The 12819-nt window shown below is 36.0% G+C and overlaps 1 protein-coding gene across 50 annotated transcripts in view; it reads left to right on the forward strand.

Annotated features, from left to right (window-relative positions):
• SETD5 (SET domain containing 5) overlaps nucleotides 1-12819 on the forward strand; it is a 94278-nt gene that overhangs the window by 1217 nt on the left and 80242 nt on the right. The window lies entirely within an intron of this gene.

Consider the following 12819-nt stretch of genomic DNA (forward strand, 5'->3'; position numbering starts at 1 on the left):
GCTCTTTGCTTGTCTCACTTCTTGAGAATAACTGGTCTTTCCCTTGGATATTGATGCTGCAGCCAGCTCTGCTGGTCTGGGTCAGGGGTGCGTGTATGACCTGCATTTTCTGCTTTCTCATGTTACTTGTGCAATGTGTTCACCACCAAGTCATTTTTTGCCCAGACCTCTGGGTTCCATTGGGCTTTGTCTATACTTAGTTCATTTTTCTAGTTTTCCCCATGCTCATAGTACTGAAAGAATCCCCAGGTTCTCTGCTAATTTCCTTTGTCATTTTATTAAACAAGTTGCATTTAAATGACATATTTGTGACCAAGGTCATATTTACATTTTTTTTATTGTTGGGCAGATGTTATTTAGCAATACTTTGAGTAGGATCCAGCTGAGTTGAGTATTCTGAGCTCTTCAGGAGAATGTGTACCCCCTATTTGGGAAAAATTTCTTGATTAGTTTTATATCATTAATGTTTTTAGGTCACTCAGAGAAAAATTGTAAGTGATAATTTTAGATGTGTGGAATCTGAGCTAGTACTAAAGCAGAGAATATTCACATTATCAGAGGTTTCTGGGCTGCTTGGAGGACAGAGGTAATTTTTTTATTGGATTCCTACCAGTTTTCTCAGGCGGATCATTAGTTTTCTGTTATAACCAAAAATTCTAACCTATTATGGGATTAAAGTCTTTAAGGTTTACTCACGCTGTCATTATGTATAGGAAAATGAGTTGTGTCCTTTGGTAGGACATGACACAAGCCTCTGTCCTTAGTTGAAATTTTATATTTGTCTGTAAGGAGAGCATTTGGCAAATTGGCTTTTTGAAGACTAAAGCTTAATCTTCACTCTTAAATTGCTGGCTTATTAAAATGGATATTTTGAATTTGGTAAGTGTTGATTTTTCTAATAAAAAGCTTTATTTAAAACTAAAAGGGTGACCTTAGGATTGTTTTTTCTTCTAAAGACATAATTCCAACCCTTCTGGCATGAGGCACTGGTCCCCCCCCCCAAAATGTGTAAGGAGTGGGGGTGGGGTAAGGAGAAGGTTGTTCCTTTGGGTTAGATCACAGGGGTGAGTATGCAAGGCAGGAGCAGCTGCTGGCTCTGGAGCTGTGGTTGCTACGTGAGAAGCTTGAGTAGTGCTGGCTGCTGTCTCCAGGGAAGGACAGCAGTGCAGCGTCCATTAATGCTGTTGGCTGCAGGGAGCTGCACTTAGGCAATGGCTGCTTTAGGACTAAGAAGAAGCCTTGGTTTCCTGGGAATTTTCACTGCTGAGCTGGTTTGCGTTTTATTGGTGGGGAGATGAGAATTAGCAATTCATAACCTTCTACCCATTTATGGATATTTAGCATCTGGAAACTGGATCATAGTTAAAGACTTTTCTTTTTTGTTTGGTTTTTGGGGATTTTTTTGGCAAATTTTTTATTTGTATCTAGGGATTTTGCTTGGCTAGGACTCAAAGTTCCATTCGAGTTTTAATTTTTCAATCCATTTAAAACCAAAGTAGTAAGAATTTAAGGATCTTCCTGAGAACCAGAATGGGGAAAACATCAGTTTATTTTTCTGCAACTGACTTGCTTTTCTCTATCTCTTTAATTGTTAAGTTAATTTTAATACTTCATTGTTTGTCCCCTTCCTTCCTGTTGTGAGACCATATGTAACCTTATTGAACAGATGTTTTGCCAAACGTTTTACTCATTTGGAAATCTTAAACTCTTAAAAGAACTATCCTTTTTGGAATGATTTCTAAATATAAATATCAGGTATTTCCTCTTATTTTCTTTATTAGTAATAGACCTCCCCAGATTAGATTATTTCTTTAGAATTTGAACTATAATATTGATTCATTATAATATGTGTTGAATATATAGTCTTCTAAGATCACAAGGATGTGTATGTTTGGCCATGATCCATCTGAAATATAGGGCAGACTAGAAGTAATAATCAGAAATCAAATAAATGCAGTGTTCAGAATACTTGAGAAGACAGCCTCTGAGCCTCTTATTTGGTCTCCCTTCCCCCACAGTTCCTACACTTTAGGAAGATCTCTGATTAAGCAGAACAGTTTGTTGAGTATGGAGGTACTTGAAGGAGAACCATCACTCTAGTACAACATCAGTTACGTATGATACTTAACAAATGCCTAAGACTCTTGCATCCTGTATATTTTTTCCTTGAGAATTTTGATAGGATCAGTTTTGTGTAAATGTACACAGTAGGTGTGATATGACTCTTGGCATTTGTGGCGGGAACCAAAAAGAATGGAAATGAGTTTTGTCATTCACAAATGTGGCTTGTATTGTTTCTCAGTGATGAAAGCAGACTAATGAAACAGAACTTTAAGTGAATAATATTTTAGGTGGCTCTAATTCTTATTACTACCAAAATAAAAGATGTTGTATCAGATAAATAAGTTTTGGCTCATACTGGCTGTTTAACATAATTCAGTTTTGTCTTTTAGTTTAAGTCATTGCATTATATGGAAGCTACCTTAGAAATCATTGCTTTAACTTGTATTTCCTGTTTGGAACTCCCTTGTGATCTTAATGTAATCATTTCCTTAAAAGCATAAGGGGCCTTTTTATAGGAATTATATGAGTATGCTTGAAATTTTTAATATCTTTTGATAGTATTTTGTGTCCAGGAATTTACTTATTTTCTGGACTAATTTTGGCTTTTCTGGAGAAACGTGGGTATTCCATTTTTTGCTTTTGGACACGAAAATAATTCAGTACAAAATGCAGATGTGCAGACAACCAGTTTTACTTTATCCTCTTCACATTCAAATAACTTACATTAGGCCACAATTAAGGACAGTCAGTGATTGTTGGATACAACTCATTGAGAAATTGGATCATGAATAGAATAAAAAATTCTTCTAATTTTTGGTTCAACTCTGGTGATACTCAGTTTTACTTGAAACTAAAAGGCCTAGTGAATTTTTTTATAAAAATTGTTTCAGGTTTGATAACTAAAAACATTGAAAAGGATGTTTTGTTTAAAACAGAACTTTTGACTGCAAAAGTGTGAGAAAATGTATATTTACTAATACAGCTGGTGGTTATTTGTAATTTGATTAAAAACATCCTTTCAGAGGCACTTACTGGAAGAAAAGTATACAGTACCTGTTGTAAACAGGGATTCATTCGTACCTTTCTTCATTGCCAAAAATTCCAAAATATGTAGTGAAATGGCATTTTTAACCTTTCCCTTGATGCAGTGAGTGATTTCTCCTGTGGTAAGGAGTCCGGGAAGTTCATGAAAGGTTGATAGAATAACACTTCTTTAATTTCTCAATACATGTTTTGTCAAATCAGAGTCTTATGAAAAGTATCCTTTGTATATTCATTCTAAATTGAGTAAAAGATACCCCATAAATTTGGGGTATTGGAAAGCATCACTTTAGAGAATTCTCTTATTCTGACAGATATATTTAAACACTTTATTAAGAGAACTATGAGAGATAATAAAGAAACAATGAAGCAGAATCTGTCTACTTTGTATGAGCCCTCCCTGAGCTAGGAATTTGTAATCCCATCCTGCCTCACTCAGTTTTTCCATCATATTGATTTTGTTTGCTGAATACCTCAGGGAGAGAGATGTAAGGGTCACGTTTACTATCTTTGATATAAAGACAGCGAAAAGGAATTTTCTGCTTATTGGAATAATGTCTTAGTATTTTTAAAACACTAAGACTATTGGCCTGTTTTGCCTGGTATATATGACTTTCGATTTGATCTGCTGTGCTCTTCTGTCTTCCTTGAAGTATGAGAATTCTGAGTTTGATGGCAAATTGAAGTAATAAGAATCATTTCTTTGGCCTGTTAGTCATGTGCGTATACCTAGAGCTGAGGATACTTACTGGCCTATGTTAAGAATCGCAAAAAAAAAAAAGCAGAAGACATAGGACTTTATACTGAATTGGTTTGTATCTGGGGAATCAAGTTTTTGATGTGCTACTTAACTGAGGGAAAATGCAGGATTCCTTGCTGCACTATTTGAAAAATAGATGGAAGCATGGGAGGAGCCTGAGACCTCTGCAGCAGGATTTGGTCTGAGTAGAAAAGGAAGATTTTTGTTTCAAATTGCCAGCTGCTTATGTCAGACTGACTCCCTTATTATGCTTCTAGTTGGCCTGTCAATATGGCCAAACAGCTAGATAAGTGCAGGGCAGGACAAAGGGCTCTTTGCACAGCAGGGAGGCAGTGTTAGTGGGGGAGGGGCAGGAGGTAGGAAAGGCAGGAGAAGGAGATTCTTTTCCTTGGGAGATTATTCAGTTTGGCATACAATTAAAGAAGTCATTTATAGTTCCCACTCAAGCATTGAATTTGTGCCAGCCATATACTGTTAACCCCCAATTTAGTGTATCCCTGACTATCTGGTAGGAGCTCATCCCCTCCTCCAAGGAAAAGTAAAAAAAAAAAAATTTGGAGCTTTATATAGTTTAAAAGAAAATAAATCTCATGTCCTCTACTCGCCTAAATACAAATCACTTCCTGAGTAGACCAGTTCTAGAGTGTTTTACAGCTGAATTCTCATTAAAAAAAGATAGAACAGAATCTTCTGTCTGAATAAAACTTGTATTTTAATAAAATGTGCATTGTCTTATTTGGATTAGGATTAGACTGGAATAAATAGAATAATTTGTTTCCCTTTGTGAAATAGTTGCATATTGTGAGCTCCATTTTATATCAGTATTATGCGGAGAACCCTTCAGCAGAACCCTCCAGCATTCATGTGTTGGGTTGCCATCAAGTAAAATGCTAACTGCCGAAAGGCTACTTAGTTTCAGTCTCATCCCTGCTTCCTGGAGAACTTGCTATTCCTTGAAGATTACCCACCCACCCCCTTTTAAATTAGGCACAACCTTGTTTGTTACATTTATGCTCAGCTCTCCCTCCCAAGTAGGATGGATGCATTTAGTTTATTAGCATTAATATGAATCACAGAGTTGGAAGATATTTTTCATTATCTCTCTGGTTAAGCAAAATAATAAAGTTTAAAATATACATTAAAGTTTGAGCCCCTAAGGAAGTTTTCATTTAAAATGTTAAAAGTATCAATGTCCTGAATAGTAAATATAGTTTAAAAATGAATATCTAATAGGTGTGCCATTTCCTTTTTTTAGTGTTGCTTTTTATTTTTATTTTTTTAATTATTCTTATTTTTTTCCATTATAGCTGGTTTACAGTGTTCTGTTAATTTTCTCCTGTACAGCAAGGTGACCCAGTCACACATACATATATATTTTTCCTCACATCTTAGTAAAAAAACAAAATATTAAAGAATTGCATTCCTAAATTGGATAGCAATTATTTTGATTACAATTGGATTCCTAGTTTATAAAAAGTTTATTCTGAGGTTCTTTGAAATGTTGAACATATTTAAGAGAATTTGATTTTTAGAAATAATTGGCTTGAACTCAGTTTTCCAAGAGTACATCTGTTGCTTGAATTTAGATACCACCTGTATTGTAATGTTCTTAAACCAGCCCTTAAAGTTTTCCCTCTGTCCAGACTGCAGGAGACAATAAAGGAAATTGGAGTACTGATTTTTACTTAGGGATTCAGAGCTTGTGGCTGATAGCAAAGAAAAGATGTTTTAACTTAATAGAATAACTTAAAACTGCCTTTAGGAGTTCCCTTCGTGGCTCAGTGGTTAATGAATCCGACTAGGAACCATGAGGTTGCGGGTTCGATCCCTGGCCTTGCTCAGTGGGTTAAGGGTCCGGTGTTGCTGTGAGCTGTGGTGTAGGTTGCAGACGTGGCTCGGATCCCACGTTGCTGTGGCTCTGGCGTAGGCCGGTGGCTACAGCTCAGATTGGATCCCTAGCCTGGGAATCTCCATATGCTGTGGGAGCTGTGGGAGCGGCCCAAGAAATGGCAAAAAAGACAAAAAAAACCAAAAAAAAAAAAAAAAAAAAAAAAAAGCTGCCTTTAATGCATATTGTAATACTACACAAACCTAGCCAAGCTTTGTGTCATTTCCCTCTGTAGAAGAAACATAACTGTGTTACCTACTTAACATTTATAATTTTATGTGCAGTGGTCTTGGCAGTGTGATATATTTTGACCTGAAAAGGGAAATTTGAGTGACTAATTATCATTGCCATTAGAAGTTTTTAAAAAAAATCTGTAAAATAGTAACAACATTAACATGAAATTTAGTGAGCTGTGTTTTTTATTCCTATAGATACTTAGGATAGTCATTTCTTCTCTTTATAATTCATTCACATGGATTATTTCCATAGATTTGTGAGACTAAAATAGAAGCCATCTAGTTCAAACCCTGGCCTCCATTCCAGACAGTTTTCTCTGCATGTACTTAAACCCACATTGCTAGTTCTGTAAACATCCTGTACACATAAGCGTGTACACACATACACATAGTTCCCAACTAATTAAAAATCTCTTTGTTGTGGCTTTTAGTCCTCTAATTACTTGAATCTTGCCATGGGCCTAAAAAGTTCCTGGCGAAAGTGGGGGCACATTTTAATCCTGAAGGTCTTAATAACTGCTTTAGCTCCCCAAACAACTCATCTCATTTTCAATAAGACCTGGTCATCAGTAGGCTAGAATGGAGGTGAAACACATAGCACTATACCTCATCTTGCCTGTGCAGCTGTTCCACCTTATTTCCTGCTATTATTATCCTATAACACCTCTCCCCAGCAAAAGAAGAAAGTAGGACAAAGGGGGAAATTGGTTGGGCTAATATGATTTTTATTATAGTTAGATTGTGGGTTTGTTTTTATGTACAAATAGAGCTAACTTGTCCTATTTTTGAAAGTCAGTAGTGAAAGAGATTTTATAACTTTAGTATCTTATAATGTTTCCTAAAAAACATTTCAGTTGTTAACCTTACAGGTTTTAAGCACACTTACTTTTCATTGGTTCGTCACATAATCATTTTTACCACCACATGGCCACTGTATTACTGGCTTGAAAAAAGGGAGAGTCTTCTATAGATAATATTTGCAATCTGAATTGGGAATTACTAATTCATATAATTCATATTTATAGTTACATAAAATAAGGTTAAAAATTAAATATGTATGCTTGCCCCTTTGCCTCGGTGGAGGTGAAATTAATTGTTTGAATATAGATTTTTCATTCCTCAGAGTTCTTTCTTCCAACTGCATAAATTATGTTCTTCAAGCCTTCTTTTTCCCACACAACTCCCCCACAAGACATTTTATTTTTTATCATTTTTATTGTTTTCTGGTGCTGAAATTTTTCCCTCCCCATTCCTGAAATGTGAAGATAAAAACCCAGTACTCTAATAGGATGAGTGTATGCTGAGTGTAGTAAGAGGATTATTTTATAATTCTTAGAAATTATGATCTGGTTAGGATGTTCTATATTTAATGATGTCAACTTATTAATTTTAATGTATGTCCAGGTGGATCTCATTGTTTTATGTTTGCACCCATTGTTTGTCATTTTGTTTTAGGTGGGGTTTTGTTTCTTTTCCTCCCTATCTCCATGTTTTGGGTTTTTTTATTCCTGCCCAGTTGTGGGTTTTACCTGTGTTGAAAATTTCTATTTCCTTCCACCAACCTCTGTGCACACCACAACATATACAATTTGTATTCTCAAAGCTCTATGAAGGAGGATGTTCTGTAGTTAATAACCAACTATTTGGGCATTCTTGGTTTCCAAGAATGGTTTTGTTTATTAGGAAGAACCTGGAAGAACCTGTTGGCATTTAGACTGCCTCTACATTTATGTTACATTTTCCTTTATTAATGTAGGTTGTTGAGAATTGACTTATTCTGTAAGAGAAACTATACAAAAACAGAAGGGCCGCAGTTAGATCAGGTTATTTAAAAAATAATTGTTTATTATGATAACATTTGTGATAGAGTCTAAAGGTCATTTTTAAACTGTATTTTAGTTCTAAAGAATTTAATCTCCTAAAATAAAACAAAGAGAAGAACTTCTGAGGCAGTGTGACTGATTGGCATGCTGAATGTAGCATTAGATTGTTGTATGAATACATAATTTTTTTTTGGTCTTTTTGTTTTTTTAGGGCTGCACCCACAGCATATGGAGGTTCACAGGCTAGGGGTCCAGTTGGAACTATAGCCGCCAGCCTACACTAGAGCCACAGCAACATGGGATCTGAGCCACATCTGCAACCTACACCACAGCTAATGGCAATGCCGGATCCTTAACCCACTGAGCAAGGCCAGGGATCAAACTCGTGTCTTCATGGATGCTAGTCAGGTTTGCTAACCACTGAGCCATGATGGGCAATTCCCTGAATATATAAATTTCTATTTTCTCCATTTATGATGCAGACTCCTATAGCCATGCAAGTTAAATGTCTTTATGTCCACAGCTTCATAAATATTAGGTGAGATTACTTTAAAAAAAAAAAAAAGATTTGAAGAAATTATAGAAACAAGCCCCATTTACTTTTTTTTATTTTTGGTCCACCCCACAGCATATGGAGTGCCTAGGCCAGGGATCAGATCTGAGCCACAGTTGCAACCTAAGCCTCAGCTGAGGCAACACTAGATTCTTAACCCACTGTGCCAGGCCAGGGATCAAACCTGTGTTCAGTGTTCCCAGTTCACCACCAGTTCTGTTGCATCACAACAGCAACTCCAAATTTTTGAAGTCCATTTTTTATTATTTTTGTACTTGCTAGACAAATTTAGTTTTATTTATAGCTTTTAGAACCTTAATGTTGTAGCTTAGTAATAGCACAAAATAAAGGTGGCTTGACATGGTATCCATGTATGTTTTAGGATGGGACTAAATTGTACCAATTTGTTACATATTTTCATATTTAGGCTTTTATTGAAAAGATTTACCCAATATTTTAAAACCTATGAAATAGCATAAAATATTCACATTTTAGTAGATAGCCATCTGTTGGTGGAACATTATATAAGCAATACTAAAACCAGATATTTACTTAAAATTAAAAATGTGAAAATTATGTTACCATGTATGGAGGTCTGCAGTTACTATAACCGTATTACTTTAGAACAAGTAGGTTAAAAAAATGCCAGCCCCAAGGCTCTTCCTTTGGAGTCTAGGCTGGTTGACCTAATCAAAACGTTTTTGTTTACTCTTCCTTACTTTACCCCTAGGCTGTTAAGATTGAAGTGTTGCTAGGAATAAGGTATCCATTCATATATTGAGTAGAAGTCTGATTAGGTCATGTGTGCAAGCCCATAGGAAGGCATGAATTTTTAGAAGAGCAAGGCTCTCGGTAAGTGTAACTTTCCTCTAATAGTTTATTATGAATAGTTGGTATGAAAAGGAATGGTTAGAGGTTTGCAGGGTACACTAAGCAAGAAGAGAGATAGACATATCTCATTTGATATAAATATGTCAGACAAGAGAGATGAAAAGTAATTTTTTATGTACAATGCCTTAGCTTTTCTGAACTCAATAATATTAAGATTGTATTTCTATGGAAAATAGCTTACCCAAAGGATTGAGTTGAACATCTTTTGTGAAAATGATATTTTAAATTTGATCTTTTATGGATAGAGGAAACTTATGTCTTGATTTCCGTACAATAGTCCTGGTTTATGTCTACCAAGTAATTAGTAATAGCATCCCTTTCCTTCAGAAATGTCCCACTTTGGACCATAAATTATATGCTCACCCTAATTAGAGAGGATCATGAAATTTTTCATCACTCCATAGCAACACACTTTTCTTTTCCAGAGCTCTTCTGATTCTTCTATCCGCTAGGATTTTTCTCTTGGCTTCTCTGAATTCTCATTTCTACATGGACAACTTAATTTTTTTAATTTTGTAATTATAGTTTATTTACAATGTTCAGTCCATTTCTGCTGTACAACAAAGTGACCCGTTATGCATATATGTATGTTCTTTTTCTCGTATTATTTTCTGTCATGTTCTATAGTTCATAAGTGCCTGGATATAGTTCCCTGTGCTATACAGTTGGACCTCATTGCTTGTCCATGCTAAATGTAATAGTTTGCATCTGCCAACTCCAAACTCCCAGTCCATCCCATTCTCTTGCTCCCCCAACTTTGGCAACCACAAGTCTGTTCTCTATGTCCCACATGGACAATTTTAGAATAACTTTTTCTTTCCCTTTTAGTTGGTATTGAGGGAGGGGATAGATAACAGATTTGCTTTTTCTATTAAGAAAAATTCCAAATACAACAAAATAGAAGGAATAGAAAAATGGACTCTTTTTCTCATACTATTTTCCATCATGTTCCATCCCAGGATTTTATTTAAACCATTCCATATGATCAAGATAAGGTCCATCTAGTCACTTGACTGATAAGTTTGTGTCCTTCTAATTTATAGGTTCTCTCTTTTTTTCATATAACACATTTGTTAATGAAATTTATCACTGTGTTGAGTTAGCACTCTTGATTTTTGGAAATTTATATCTCCATGATGTCATTTAACATATTCTGCTATTAGATGACCCTCCCCCCATATTTTAAGTAAATTAGTGATTAGATCCATTGCAAGTATACTTTATAAAAAGTACTATGTACTTCCATTAAGAGTTATATAATGTCTACCTGTTTATGTGATATCAGGCAGCTGTCAAAGGGCCCAAAGTTTCTGTGTGTGTAGGTTCTTTGGAGAATTTACTGTATTAGAAACTAAAACTGAGAATACTTTTTAAAATATTTATTCACTAATTTTAGAGTAGCAGTAACAAATCTTGACATAAAATGATTGTTATGAAAAATAATTTTTAATAGCATTGTTTTACATTTTTGCCAATCTCTTTAGTGATAGAAGGCAACTGCTTTTTTTTTTTTTTTTTTTTTTTTTGCTTTTTGCTTTTTGGGCCTCACTCACAGCATATGGAAGTTCCCAAGCAGGGGTTCCAATCAGAGCTGTAGCTGCTCACCTACACCACAGCTCAAGGCAACGCCAAATCCTTTAACCCACTGAGCGAGGCCAGGAATCAAACCTGCATCCTCATGGATACTAGTCAGATTCTTAACCCCCTGAGCCACAATGGGAATTCCTGGCAACTGCTTTCATATAGGTGCTTCTACATTTAATTTGTTGTGATAAGTTGTTTTGGTTGAGAACTGAAGAAAATCTGGCTTTATACAGATGCGTAGTTGAAAAGGGGAACACTTAACTCCCTGAATCTCAAGAACTCTAGAGTTCTCAAGTCACATTTTGAGAAGAGTAAGCTTAGATCCATTATTTCCTTTATGGTTATGAAATAGTGATATTCTATCACTATTTCATTATTTTCTGTAATACCCTAATTATTTGGATACCATTTGAAAACAAAATTAAGATCAGTACTTGTTTTCTTTTTATTAAAGTATACTTTATTTACAATGTTGTGCCAATTTCTGCTGTATAGCAAAGTGACCATATATGTAAATTCTTTTTTTTTTTTTTTTTTTGCAGAAAGAGACACTTAATATTTACTGTTCAGAACAGTGTTCCGGCAACCAGGGGGCCTCAGGGGTGAGCAGGGAGAGCCTGGTGTCCTTGGCTTTACCAGGTCACTGGAGGATGGGAATGTGAACCAGGCCCGGGGTCCCCTGTTTAGCCAACTTTTGGACTGGGCAAGAGAGGAAGTGGGTGCAGGGCTGGAACCCTGCTGGTGTTGGCAGCTGCCTACCTTGGTCTGGTGGAGACAGCGTGGGCCACTGTCCTAAGGTGGGGGGGGGGTATGGTGACCGGCTCAGGACAGAGAGGCGCCTGTGATTCCCCCACAGGGCCCCAGCAGTCAGGGGTCTACATTCTCTTCCTCATACTATTTTCCATCATGTTCTATCCCAGGAAGATTGGATATAGTTCCTTGTGCTGTACAGCAGGACCAACCTCATTGCTTTATCCATTCAAAATGTGATAGTTTTCATCTACCAATGCCAAACTCCTTATCTATCCCACTGCCTCCCCCCTCTCCTTTGGCAACCCACAAGTCTGTTCTACATATCTACAGAACATGTTTCTGTTCTATAGATATGCCCATATTTTAGATTCCAAATACAAGTGATGTCATATGGTATTTCTCTTTCTCTTTCTCTCTTTACTTATTATGAGAATCTCTGGTTGCATCCATTTTGCTACAAATGGCCTTATTTCATTCCTTTTTATGACTAAGTCGTATTATTGTGTATATATACCACATCTTCCTAATTCATTCATTTGTTTATGGACATGTAGGTTGTTTCCATGTCTTGGCTGTTTTGAAATAGTGCTGCTATGAACATAGGGGTGCATGAATCTTTTTCAAGGAAAGTTTTGTCTGGATATATGCCCAGGAGTAGAATTGCTGGATCATATGGTAGTTCTATATTTAGTTTTCCGAGGTACCTCCATACTGTTTTCCGTAGTGGTTGTACTGATTTATATTCCCACCAACAGTGCAGGAGAGTTCCCTTTTCTCTACACCCTCTTCAGCATTTGTTATTTGTAGACTTATTAATAATAGCCAATCTAATTGTTGTGAGGTAGTACCTCATTGTAGTTTTGATTTCCATTTCTCTAATAATTAGTGATGTTGAGCATCTTCTCATGTGCCTGCTGGCCATCTGTATGTCTTCTTGGAGAAATGTCTATTTAGGTCTTCTGCCTGTTTTTTGATTGGTTTGTTTGTTTGCTTTGCTGTTGAGTTGTTTGTATATTTTGGAGATTAAGCCCTTGTTCATTGTATCATTTGCAACTGTTTTTTTCCCATTCCTTAGATTGTCTTTTCAGTAGGTTTTGGGGGGTGGGATTGATTTCCTTTTCTGTACAAAGCTTTTAGGTTTGATTAGGTTCCATTTGTTTATTTTTGGGTTTTTTTCTATAGCTTTAGGAGAGGACCTAAGAAAACATTTGTATGGTTGATGTCAA

This window comes from Sus scrofa, chromosome 13 (assembly GCF_054392235.1).
Source record: "Sus scrofa isolate SSC_HxYL_T2T_F1_AM1 chromosome 13, Sscrofa_HxYL_maternal_Yorkshire_Landrace_v2.0, whole genome shotgun sequence".
NCBI lineage: Eukaryota > Metazoa > Chordata > Mammalia > Artiodactyla > Suidae > Sus > Sus scrofa.